The sequence below is a fragment of the Pongo abelii genome, chromosome 5 (assembly GCF_028885655.2).
Source record: "Pongo abelii isolate AG06213 chromosome 5, NHGRI_mPonAbe1-v2.0_pri, whole genome shotgun sequence".
Lineage (NCBI taxonomy): Eukaryota > Metazoa > Chordata > Mammalia > Primates > Hominidae > Pongo > Pongo abelii.
In genome coordinates, this window is record NC_071990.2 from 156,082,684 (window position 1) to 156,097,042 (window position 14,359).

Here is a 14,359-nt window from a genome sequence, read left to right on the forward strand (position 1 = left end):
TTTGACACAAATTTTTAAAGGTCACAGAACAACCTTAATTTTTCCCATTGATCAAGATTGCTTTGCACGGTTTCAGCTTGTGTGGTCATTTTTGTGGCCCTGCACTACTGTGCAAAGTGAGGATTTTTTGTACTCTATTTTATTATTTATTTTATTTTATTTTAATTTGTTTGAGACGGAGTCTCACTCTGTTGCACAGGCTGGAGTGCAGTAGCGTGATCTCAGCTCACTGCAAGCTCTGCCCCTGGTTTCAAGCAATTATCCTGCCTCAGCCTCCTGAGTAACTGGGATTACAGGCGTCTGCCACCGCATCCAGCTAATTTTTGTATTTTTAGTAGAGACAGGGTTTCACAATGTCGGCCAGGCTGGTCTCGAACTCCTGACCTCAAGTGATCCACCCGCCTAGGCCTCCCAAAGTGCTGGGATTACAGGCGTGAGCCACCGCGCCCAGTCCTATTTTATTATTTATTTATTTAGAGACAGGGTCTCACTCTGCTGCCCAGGCTGGAGTGTCGTGGTACAGTCACAGCTCACTGGAGCCTTGACCTCTTTCACATGCTGAAAATGAATGCCTCCTTTTTAGCAATCATCATTATTATTTCACATGTAAAAACAGCTATTTCAGTAAGCACCCCACAATGATTATCTGCAATTTGAAGACTGATTTCTAAAACTGGGCACTACCCAAGTAAGTACCTTTTCTCATAGCAAGCTGAATACAGCTGTAGTATCGCTACCATTTTCATGCAGGGTTTCAGTCTTAAAATGAGGGATTTTAGGGATTCCACCCTTCCCCTAGTCTAGTCTCACATATTGCGCTTGGCTATTTCATACTTCCGCGGTGAATAGCTCGATGCCTTGCTCTCTCAGAGCCTGATGTATCCACTTGGTCATTTCCCCTTCCTAGAATGCCTTCCCCACTCCCACTATCTGGTTGTCTAATTCAGAGACCTTTCATGTTTATCTTTAGAACTTTAGGCTCTGCCACAGCACTGTCAAACAGTATACTCCCAGTAAATTGTTTTGAAGAAATGAATGAATGAATCCTCAAGTCTCACCTCCAACCACACCTGCTCTGAGACTTTCCTGCCTCCACTAAATGGACCGGGCATTTTCTCCTCTGTAGCTTGTACGTCCCTATCTTTGTTCTGATTAATACTTGGTCTTTCAAAAACAGGTACTATCTGCCGGGAGCGGTGGCTCACGACTGTAATCCCAGCACTTTGGGAGGCCAAGGCAGGCGGATCACGAGGTCAGGAGATAGAGACCATCCTGGCTAACACGATGAAACCCCGTCTCTACTAAAAATACAAAAAATTAGCCGGGTGTGGTGGCGGGCGCCTGTAGTCCCAGCTACTCGGGAGGCTGAGACAGGAGAATGGCGTGAACCTGGGAGGCGGAGACTGCAGTGAGCCGAGATCTCGCCACTGCACTCCAGCCTGGGCACAGAGTGAGACTCTGTCTCAGAAAAAAAAAAAAAGAAAAAAGAAAGAAGTACTATCATTGATTGCCCTCCTTTAAAAAAAATCCTCTCCTTGGTCCCCAGTCCCTCAGATAAAGTTCAAACTCCTTAGTTGACATTCTTTGTTTATTCTTTCCTTCATTCAGTGAGAATTTATTAATTGTGCATGTTATGAACAAGTTGAGGGCCCTTTTCTCAAAGATTAGCCACATGCACTAGCTGAGAGACACACAAACAGAATTGTGGTGCAATGCAGGGAATGCAGTGACAGGGATGGAGACAGTGTATTTCCACAGCAAAGCGGAGGGGCCTCATCATTACCCAGAGAGCAAGTGGAAAGGAAAAGTTTTCCCTGAGAAGACCACCACTCATCCTAGTCTCACGGATGAGTAAAAATTCATTCATCAAAGGAGAGTGAAATGGAAAGGAAGCAGGCATACTTTTTACAAATAGACTTGGGGCTGGGCGTGGTGGCTCACGCCTGTAATCCCAGCACTCTGGGAGGCCTAGAGGGGCAGATCACCGGAGGTCAGGAGTTCAAGACCAGCCTGGCCAACATAGTGAAACCCCATCTCTACTAAAAATACAAAAATTAGCTAGGCATGGTGGTACACACCTATAGTCCTAGCTACTTGGGAGGCTGAGGCAGGAGAATCGTTTGAACGCGGGAGGTGGAGGTTGCAGTGAGCCGAGATCGTGGCACTGCACTCTAGCTTGGGCAACAGAGGGAGACTTCATCTGAAAAAAAGAAAAATACACACATATATATATATATAGTGCTTGGCCAGGCGCAGTGAGTCACACCTATAATTCCAGCACTTTGGAAGGCTGAGGCAGGAGGATGGCTTGAGACCAGGAGTTTGAGACTAGCCTGGGCAACATAGGGAGACCCCCATCTCTACAAATAATTTAAAAATTAGCCAGGCATGGTGGTGCATGCCTGTGGTCCCAGCTACTTGAGAGGCTAAGGTGGGAGGACTGCCTCAGCCTGAAAGGTCAAGGCTGCAGTGAGTCATGATAGTGTCACTGGCACTCCAACCTGGGCAACATAGTGATATCCTGTCTCAAAAAATAAATATATATTATATATATAAAATATTTTTATATAGTAAGTATATAAATACACTTAATAAATTGGGATATTAAATATATCAGGAAATGATACCATAGCAGTATAGCGGGAGCTTCATTCCTCCTTAAACTTCTTAAAACTTCATCATGTGGATGCACCGTAGTTTGTTCAAACTGTCCTCTATTGGTGGACATTAATGATATTTCTAGTTCTATTATATGCTATCATAAATAACACTGCCAATCGATGGCATTGAGCATATTTGTTGCATTTTATGCTTTTGTTCTTTGCAGCTTTGGGATAAATTCCTAGAAGTGCAATTGCCAGGTCAAAAGGTAAATGCAAGGATAATTATGCTAAATATTGATAAATTATTCTCCATAGGAGTTGCATCATTTTGAATTCTCATTATTAATATCTGAGACTGCAAGACAATTTATAGGAAGATTTTTTAAAAAGAAAAGGTGATGCAAAAATTATGGTTTCAGAACTGTACTCATTAGTGTTCTATACTGGTATAGTGTTCATGAGAAAGACGAGAGTTAAAAGGAATAAGGCGCCAGGCGTGGCAGTTTACGCTTGTAATACCGGCACTTTGGGAGGCCGAGGAGGGCAAATCACTTGAGGTCGGGAGTTCGAGACCAGCCTGGTCTACATGGTGAAACCCCGTCTCCACTAAAAATACAAAAATTAGCTGGGCGCGGTGGCAGGGGCCTGTAATCCCAGTTACTCAGGAGGCTGAGGCAGGAGAATCGCTTGAACCCGGGAGGCGGAGGTTGCAGTGAATCAAGATCACGCCACTGCATGCCAGCCTGGGTGACAGAGCGAAACTCTGTCTCAAAAAAAATTTTTTTAATTAAATTTTAAAAAGATATAAGACAAGAGGAGTTCAGGGTTGTTGAGGTGGAATCATAAAATCCAAATATTTATCTGAATGGAACTAAGTGCAAAAACATAAACAAGGTTTCTCACTAATCTTTGTCATACAACAGAATGAAGCAAATACACAACTCCTGACAACTGTAAGGAAGTGAGAGCCTGACTATCAAGCAGGGGGAGTGGAAGGAAATAAATAGTACATTTCCCATTATTACTAAATCAAGGCTTCTTTGTTCCCCAACTCTATTTTTTCTTTTAAGTAAATCTCCCAACTATAAACTTTGTCTGTCTCAGCAGTTTTCAAGACCTTTACCCTCAGTTAGGGAGCCCTATCACACTGGCCCTGTTATGTTCGGGTTCGTCTCCTGACCCTGGAGTTTTATGTTTCCCCAGACGGGAAGTAGTCAGAGTAGCAAGTAAAGAAAATCACTTTAACGCTGAGCAATTTGAACCAGGCAATTCAACTCCTACATCTGATCCCCCCTGCCCAAACTTTTAAATCTGTCTTCTGGATTCTTTGGAGAAGCTGGTAAGGGAGGCAGACTGTGTTGCTTTATTTATTCCTCTGTAGTTGATTTAAACCAAAAAAGTTACCCGTGGATGCAAAATGTATGTAAGCAGTGATGCAGGTACACGCACATTCCCCCCTGCAACTTAAGAAGTAGAATATTGGCTGAGCATGGCGGCTCACACCTGTAATCCCAGCACTTTGGGAGGCCAAGGCGGGTGGATCACTTGAGGTCAGGAGTTCGAGACCAGCCTGGCCAATATGGTGAAACCCCGTCTCTACTAAAAATACAAAAATTAGCTGGGTGTGATGGCGTCCACCTGTAATCCCAGCTACTTGGGTGGCTGAGGCAGGAGAATCACTTGAACTCGGGAGGCAGAGGTTGCAGTGAGCCAAGACTGTGTCACTGCACTGTAGCCTGAGTGACAGAGCAAGATGCTGTCTCAAAAAAAAAAAAAAAAAAAGAAGTAGAATATTAGGCTGTCATTGAAGCTACGTATGTGTTCCTGCTTGATCCCATCCCCTTTCTTCCCTCTAAACCTCTTCCAGCAGATGTATTTGCATTTAAAGAGTTAGTTGGATTTGCATCCAACAGATGTATTTGCATTTACAGAGTTAGATGACTAGTCTGCAAATAGGGCCACTTTTGCCCAATTGAGTCTTATGTGTGAGTCTTTGTGTTGTCTGAGGAAGGCGCATCATCCCAGAGTTGCAGTAAGAATTTGTCCTCAGGAGCACTGGCTCTTCTGTTCATTTAGGATGCGTCTCTCTCCGCTCATGGTTGTTAGTCCTGTAAATTCCTAACAAACCCAGCAATGCCTTATAAAATATCTTCACAATGATTTGTCCAAGATTAAGCGGTAGCGTAGCAGGAGAGGGTTCCTCGTGGTATCTAGGAGCCCATCTTGCTCTGAGTGGAAGGCTGCGGTTTCCTAATTCTTGCCTCTGGCCTTGGGAGAGTATCTTTCCTTCTTGCTATATTTTAAGGAAAGATTACAACAAATCCTATTTCAATGCTGCTACCCTTGAAAAGGGTGGCTGGGCACAGTGGCTCACGCCTGTAATCCCAGCACTTTGGGAGGCCGAGGCAGGTGGATCACGAGGTCAGAAGATCGAGACCACCTTGGCCAACACGGTGAAAACCCATCTCTACTAAAAATACAAAAAAAAAAAAAAAAAGCCAGAGTGGTGGTGTGCTCTTGTAATCCCAGCTACTTAGGAACCTGAGGCAGGAGAATCACTTGAACCTGGGAGGTGGAGCTTGCAGTGAGCCAAGATCATGCCACTGCACTCCAGCCTGGGCGACAGAGCGAGACTCCCTCTCAAGAAAAGAAAAGGAAAGGAGGGGAAGGGAGGGGAAGGAAGGGGAAGGCAGGGGAGGGGAGGGGAGGGGAGGGGAGGGAAAGTTTGTTAAACCTGGGATAGTTTCAAATAATTGGTAGTGGGTACCTGAAATTCTGCCTTGGCAAACTGAGAATGTTTTTCAGGGCTCTTCTGACCCATTGGCAGTTTCTCCCACGACCAGGCCTGTGGTGAGTGGCAGTGGCAGTTGAAAGTCTGACCTCTGCATTTTTCAGCTGACCGCATATTGCTTGGCACTTTACTCTCAAGAATTGGTCCTCGGTTACCTGGATCTACCCCCAAAGCCTTAGTCATTGATAAGACTGGCTGCAGGCATTTAAAAAGCAAGCATCTCTCCCCATCAAATTTCTTATCTCTTCCTTCATTCATTCCTGACCTGCGGTACCTCATGCACTGCTTACAAATCAGTCTCCCCAAATTTAATCTCTTTGAATCAGCTCTGATTTTCTAAACTCTAGCAAAAATTACGCAATGAAGAACTTTATTATCTGAATGTGTGCCTCATATCAGCTCCTATTCTGACTATTTTTAATGACTAATTCTGATTTCTAGTTAATAACCATCACCTGGCATATCAGTTATCTGTTGCTGTGTAACAAATCCTCTGAAATTTGACAGAGTGAAAAAGCAACAAACATTTATTTTCATTGAAAAAGCAACAAACATTTATTTTCTCACCCAGTTTCTGTTAGTGAGAAACTGGAGAATGGCTTATTTGAGTAACTAGGGACCTCATACAAGGTTCGTATGTCAAATGGGGCTGCAGTCAGCCGAAGACCTGACTGGATAGAGGATCCCCTGCCACGCTGGCTCACTCCGATGTCTGGCAAGTCAGTGCTGGGTGTAGTGAGAAACCTCAGCTCCCCAGCACATGGCCCTCTCTAGAGGACAGCTTGAGTATCCTTACAACATGGCAGCTGTGAGAGCAAGGCGGACACCTCAGCATCTTTTAAAACCTTCCTTGAAAGTCACAATATCCCGTCATTTCCACAATATCCCTGTTGGTGTCACAGGCCGTCTCTATTCGATGTGGGAGAGTCTACAGAAGAAAATGAACACCAAGTGATGGGGATCACTGGGGGTCCCCCGAAGGCTGACCACCACTCTCAGCAAATATTTTTCATTTGAAAGGGTGCAAAGCCAAATATCCCCAAATCTGAAGCTTGATAGTTTGTAAACTACTCCAATGCACTGAATAAAGGGCAGGAAGTAAACTTTTACATTTCCTATGCAGAAGAAGATGGATTTCACTTTTTTTTTTTTTTTTTTTTTTTTTTGGCAAGAAATCTGACAGTTTGGGGGCTGATGGCGTTTTTTGTTTTTGTTGTTTTTGTTTTTGTTTTGTTTTGTTTTTTAATCAGGCAGCCTCCTGAGCTCAGAGTAGGCTCTGAGAGACTCCGTAGCATCTTTTTTGAGATTCCAAAAATGAAATTACATTTCATGACTAAAGAGTGAAGAACAGCGTGGATAGAAACAATGGGGGGCTGTGGCAGAAAGTTGTTATTCAAAGGTTCTGAAGTTTTCCTCTTGAGAGTCCTTGGGTTTTGTTAATTTTCACAGAATAAGAAGCTCCATTCAATGAAGAGTTTTCTTGCCCTTCTACTTCTGACAGTAACTGTCATCATAGAACAATGCTAAACTACATTTTGTTTTGTTCTGTTTCACTTTGCTTTCTGGAGTGCCCGAAATGACAGCACCCACAGAACTTCTGGAATTTCTTTATGATCTTCTAACAAGGTAGAGAGCCATGTCTAATTATAAAACAATGTTAGCCTTGTTACTGCTAGGTTAGCAACCAGAAACCTGGCAAAGTTCAACAGAGCAGTAGTTTAAAAATGTTTATATAAACCTTTGTTTAGTTGCCAAACCCCTGAAGAGCGAGTGGATTTTTCCACAAGGTGCATCAACACCATCTAGTAATATTTTCTAAGCCCTCTCTTCCTCATGAATAATCAAATTCAAGATGAATTTATGAGAGAATCTACCAGCAGCATGTGCCAGACATTCTCCCAGGCTTCTGGGAGGTATCAAAAAAGCAAAGATCTTGCCCTCAAGGACTCAGCAGGTCTCTGCTCAGCATGGAAAACCTTTTAGGCTGAGCAGTGAGTTGTTATATGCCTGCCCCTTATGAACTTGCAATAAGACATAAAATTGGCCAGGCGCAGTGGATGATGCCTTGTAATCCCAGCACTTTGGGAGGCCGAGGAGGGCGGATCACTTGAGGTCAGGAATTCAAGACCAGCCTGAGCAACATGGTGAAATCTGTCTCTACTAAAAACACAAAAATTAGCTGGGCATGGTAGCACGTGCTGTAATCCCAGCTACTCAGGAGGCTGAGGCAGGAGAATTGCTTGAACCTGAGAAGCAGAGGTTGCGGTGAGCTGAGATCACACCACTACACTCCAGACTGGATGACAGAGAGAGACTCTGTCTTCAAAAATAAATATATATATATATATATAAAAATAATAAATAAAAATAAATAAAAGACATAAAATCCTGTGGAACAGGGACTCAATCAGAAGGTCTCTTCCTCACTCTTTCCCTTTTTCCTCCCCTCTCCCCAAACTGGCATTACCTTCCTGGGAACAGGAATGTTTCTCCTTTCCAATCTTGTCTGTTCGGAGAATAGTTCTAAGTTTTCTCCGAATCCAATCAGCATGCACTGTGAGTCTGCTGAGGCTTCACTCTCAGGTCTTAGCCCCTTCATTCTGCCAGTGTTCCAGTTTTGTGGTATAACAGCAACCTGGAGCAAATCTCAGCCCCTGGTGATTTGCACAGCAAGGTCCTACACTGCAGCACAGCCTGGAGAGCCAGGAGCCACTGTCCTGGTGTCAGGAGAGCCACCACCTTTCTGGGAAAGAAGGGCAGCAGAAGCAACAGTTCCTTCTAAATGGACTCTGCTTCCTACATCCTAGGGCCTTTCTTCTTTTGCTGAGGAAGAAAAGAACATTATCCTACCCCATCCAAACTAGGACTCACTTGATCATTTTTATCCTATTTAGATGAGGCAACTCCCCAATGTCTCCTCCCTGTCCCTCAACTCACTCATAATTCTTTGGAAAGAGCAAGACACAATACATAAGCTGCTAGATTTATGAAGCAGATCATTTAGTCTATTCCCTCTTGAATGAAATGTCCAAATTTCCTGAAGGCATCTTTCTACACTACGGACTAAAACCTTCCATGTAAAAGCAATTTAAAAGCACTATGAATCCAGGTGTGGTGGCTCACCCCTGTATTCCCAACACTAGATCAAGACCAGCCTGGGCAACATAATGAGACCCCGTCTCTACAAAAATAATAAAATAAAATAGCCAGGTGTGGTGGTGCATGCCTATAGTTCCAGCTGCTCTGAAAGCTGAGGTGGGAGGATTGCTTGAGCCCAGGAGTTTGTGGTTACAGTGAGCTATGATTGTACCACTGCATTTTAGCCTGGGCAACAGAACAGGTCACTGTCTCAAAAAATAAAAAAAATAAAAAAAAACAGCATTATGGATTACATAAATACAAAGATCCACAATTTCCTGGGTCTCTGTATTTCTATTTCTCCCTCCTGTGTCCCTCTTGCCTAGCACAGAGCACACATTTTCTCCACTACCCTTCATCTGTCCATCCCTGGGATCAAAATGACAGTGGACAGCCCACAAGTCCAAAGGCAAGCTTCTGCTGTAGAGCTCTTCTCTTGTAAAATGGAATTAAGTGCAGCTGGGCATGGTGGCTCACACCTGTAATCCCAGCACTTTGGGAGGCTGAGGCAGGTGAATCACGAGGTCAGGAGTTCAAGACCAGCCTGGCCAAGATGGTGAAACCCCGTGTCTACTAAAAATACAAAAAATAGCTGGGTGTGGTGGTGAATTCCTGTAATCCCAGCTACTGGGGAGGCTGAGGCAGGAGAATGGCTTGAACCCAGGAGGCAGAGGTTGCAGTGAGCCGAGATCCTGCCACTGAACTCCAGCCTGGGTGATAGAGCAAGACTCTGTCTCAAAAATAAAATAAAATAAAACAAAATGGAATTAAGTTATCGAAACTTAACATTCCAAAGGAAAAAAGAAAAAGCCTCCAAATAAATAGGGCAATTATCAAAACATAAAGGGTAAATTACTTCATTCTAGTTGAAAAAGAATTATTGGCCGGGCGTGGTGGCTCTCACACCTGTAACCCTAGCACTTTGGAAGGCTGAGGCAGGAGGATCCCTTGAGCCCAGGAGTTCAAGACCAGCCTGGTCCACTGTCATTGAGGCTCACATCAGTAATCCCAGCACCTTGGGAGGATGATTTGAGCCCAGGAGTTTGAGACCATCCTGGGCCCCTTAGCAAGACGCTGTCTCTACTAAAATTCTAAAAATTAGCTGGGTATGGTGGTGCATGCCTACATTCCTAGCTACTCAGGAGGCTGAGGCAGGAGGATTGCTTGAGCCCAGGAGTTTGAGGCTGCAGTGAGCCATGATTGCACCACTGCACTCCAGCCTGGGCAACAGAGCAAGACCCTGTCTCTAAAAAACAAACAAACAAACCCAAAGATCATGACTCCTAATGGGGATCCCCTCCCTTCTCCTACTGCTGCATTCACACTGGGTTCCAGGGACCTCTTCCTCCCCTAACCCGTTCACTCCTTCTTGCTGGTGCTGGGATGCTTCACCAGTCCCTTGTGGAAGCTCCAAATCTATCTACACTTTTGTAAATAACCCCTTCATAACACTCAATGATGACCCTGTTTGAGGGTATCATCTGTTTCCTGCAGGGACCATGACCATACTTTGCATGACTGATTTTTTTAGCCTGCACATCAATGCATCTAGCATTTCACTCTTTTCCAAATGAAAAGGAAACTACGACAGAAAATAATAAGCTAACCGAAGAGTGCACAATTTTACATAACTAATACAATGTATTAGGCATTTTGGTGCGAAGAAAATGAAATAAAGATGTTTTATTATGTACATTAGTTAATGAGGCACAGGAAAGGAATGTTAAGAAAAGCAGGAATGTTTGTCTAGTTCATGGTCCATGATAACCACAGATTGCTGCATTTGTAGCCACATGAGTCATTCAAAAGTGATATGAACATGCATACATAACAATTCTTCTGCTTTTAATGAAACATAAGAAACTGTCAAGCTTTGAAAATTAGAAACAAACATATTCAATGCTTTTTGAAAAATCAGGCCTTATTTAAAAAGAAAAATGTTCTATCATCAAATGTATTATGCATTTCTTTTTTATCATTTGAAATAATAGCTTATAAATAACATCGGTCCAGAACTAATAAATGAATTTTTACAAGAGATCTTTCTCTCCCTCAAATAGGTTTAAATTTGCTTTTCAAAATAAACAGCAAATTTCCTGGATGTAAGGAAGAGAAAGGAGTTTCCAGAATTAAAATCTGATTGCTTTTCTCTTCTATTTCTTTTTTTTTTCCAGTAAGAACACAAGGTGAGATCTACTATCTTAACAAATTGTTCAGTGTACACTGCAGTATTGTTGACTATAGGTGCAATGTTGTACCACAAATCTCTAGAGCTTATTCACCTGACTTCACTGAAACTTTATGCCTATTGATTTAGTAACTCCCCACTCCCCTCAGCCCCTGGCCACCATCATTTCACTCTTTGGTTCTATGAACTTGACTATTTTAAATATCCCATATAAATTGAATCCTGCCATATCAGTCTTTCTGTTAATAGTTTATTTCACTTAGCATAATGTCCTTATGATTCATCCATGTTGTTGAATAATTGCAGAATTTCCTTCTTTTTAAAAGCTAAATAGTATTCCATTGTATGTATATATACATTTTCTTTATTCATTTCTCTGCCGATGGACGTTTAGATTGTTTGTATATCTTGGATATTGTGAATAATGCGGCAATGAACCTGCAAATGCTAATACCTCTTTGGGATACTGATTTCAATTTTTTTGGATAAATATCCAGAAATAGGGTTGCTAGGTCACATGGCAGTTCTATTTTTACATTTTTTAGGAACATCCATACTGTTTTCCTTAGTGGCTGCACCATTTTGCATTCCCATCAACAGTATGCAAGGATTCCAATTTGTCCACTTCTTCACCAATATTTGTTGTGTTTTGGTTTTTCAATGATAGCCATCCTGACAGGTGAGAGTTGATATCTGACGGTGGTTTTGATTTGCATTGCCCTGATGATTAGTGATGATGAGTACCTTTTATCCTCTGGGAGCCTCCCATTTCCTGTCTCTCATTGATGAGAATTTGCCCATGAGAGGTTAATGTCCCTATACTCTCGCAATGTGTCAACTAGCTTCTTTCACTGCTGTTCAAGATGCCAGAGCCCATACTATTCAGATCCTTGGCCCATTTTTTAAAATTGGTTTTTTTTTTTTGGCTATTGAGTTATGAGTTCCTTACATATTTTAGATGTCAACACCTTATCAGATACATAGCTTGCAAATATTTTCTCCCATTTCATAGGTTTTCTTTTCACTCAGTTGATTGTTGCCTTTGCTGTGCAGAAGCTTTGTGATTTGACGTAACTTTGCTTGTTTATTTTTGTTTTTGTTACCTGTGTTTTGGGGGTCATATCCATGAAATCATTGACAAGACCAATAACAAAGAGCTTTTCCCCTATGTTTTCTTCTAGGAGTTTTACAGTTTCAGATTTTATGTTTAAATCTTTAATCCATTTTGGGTTGGGTTTTGTATGTGATGTAAGATAAAAGTCCAATTTCCCCCTTTTGCACATGGATATCTGATTTTCTCAATACCATGTGTTGAAGAGACTATCCTTTCCCCATTATGTATTCTTGGCACCATTGTTGAAGATCAGTTGACTATATACATGTGAATCTATTTCTGGACTCTCTATTCTGTTCCATTCATGTACATGTCTATCTGTTGGCCAGTAACATACTGTTTTGATTACTGTCGTTTTTTTATACATTCTGAAATCAAGAAATGTGATGCCTCTATCTTTGTTCTTCTTTCTCAAGATTGATATGGCTATTCATGGTCTTTTGTGGTTTCGTATGAACTGTAGAATTGTTTTGTCCCTGTCTTCAGATGACATCATCTCATATATAGAACACCCTAAGACTCCATTTTTTAAACATGTTAGAACTAATAAAGGAATTCAATAAAGTTGCACAATACAAGATCAACATACAAAAATCCGTTGCATTTCTATACATTAACACAGAACTATCTAAAAAGGAAATAAGGGAAACAATCCCATATATAATAGCACCCAAAAGAATAAAATACTTGGGAATAAACTTAACTAAGGAGGTGAAAGACTTGTATACTGAAAACTACAAAATACTGATGAAATAAATTAAAGAAGACACAAACAAATGGAAAGACATTTCACTCTGGGCTGCAAGACTTAATATTGCTATTCTCCTTTTATAGAAAAATAAACTCAAGTATGCAGAGTTAAGTTAATCATAATCTTTGATTCATTATACATCATCATCATCAGTCCACACATATCCCTTTTATTTTATTTCATTTTGAAAATAATAAAAGGAACACCCTATGTACCCATTATCCTAACCAAGAACTAGAATATTACTTATCAGTCACAAATCTCATATGCTTCCCCACATTTTCTCAGCACCACCTATGTCTTAGACCTCAGCCATTTGCCTTGCCTTAGCCCCAGCCTGTGCCTGACCAACTCACCTAGGCTACCAAGTTCCCTTCTAGGCTGATTAGAGTTGGCTGTCCCCTTGACTGTCAACTCTGCAGCTGGGCCAACCATACACACCCAGAGTTCCTAGTTCCTCCTGCCCTTTATGGACTCTAACAAAAGGCCACACTGCAGGGCATAGGCTTGGCATCTTGAACAGCAACAAAAGAAGGTAACACATTGTGAAAGTATAGGGACATTAACTTCTCATGGAAAAATTCTCACCATTAGGAGACAGGAAATGGGAAGCTCCCAGAGGACAAATTTCTTCTTCCCTTCCTCTCTTCTATATACCTTACAGCTTTCCAGAGAAGTTTCAGTGAGTGGGACACAATTGCCTAGTGCCCCGTTGTGTCTCTGTTTGGCTCATTTTGAAGTGATAGTCAGTAAGGTTGTGCATCATTTTGTGTATTAGTTTGTTGGGGCTGCCAAAACAAAGTACCACAGACTGGGTAGCTTAAACAACAGAAATGTGTCTTCTCACAGATCTGGAGGTAGAAGTCTGATCAAGGTGTCAGCAGCACTGGTTTCTTCTGAGGTTTTTTTTTTTTTTTTTTTTTTTTTTGAGATGGAGTCTCACTCTGTTGCCCAGGCTGGAGTGCAGTGGCTCCATCTTGGCTCACTGCAACCTCCACCTCCCGGGTTCAAGTGATTCTCCTGCCTCAGCCTCCCAAGTAGCTGGGATTACAGGCATGTGCCACCACACCCGGCTAATTTTTATATTTTTAGTAGAGACAGGGTTTCACCATTCTGGCCAGGCTGGTCTCGAACTCCTGACCTCAAGTGATTTGCCCGCCTTGGCCTCCCAAAGTGCTAGGATTACAAGCGGGAGCCATCGCGCCCTGCCTGAGGCCTCCTTCTTTAGTGTGTAGCTGGCCTTCTTCTCCCCGACTTCACATGGTCTTTCCTCCATGTGCATACATATCTGTGTCCACTTGCCCTTGATTGAGCCCACCATAATGACTGCATTTTAACTGAATCACTTTTTTTTTCTTTTTTTTGAGACGGGGTCTCACTCTGTCACCCAGGCTGGAGTGCAGTGACGCGATCTCGGCTCACTGCAAGCTCCACCTCCTGGGTTCACACCATTCTCCTGCCTCAACCTCCCAAGTAGCTGAGACTACAGGCGCCTGCCACCACACCTGGCTAATTTTTTTATTTTTAGTAGAGACGGGTTTTCATCGTGCTAGCCAGGATAGTCTCGATCTCCTGACCTCATGATCCGCCTGCCTCGGCCTCCCAAAGTGCTGGGATTACAGGCGTGAGCCAACAGGCCCAGCCTGAATCACTTCTTTAAAGACCGAATCTCCAAATACAGCTACATTCTGAGGTACTGGGGTTAGGACTTCAATATGTGAATTTGGAGAGAATGTAATTTAGTTCATGCCATTTTGTGTCACCTTGTGTCTTC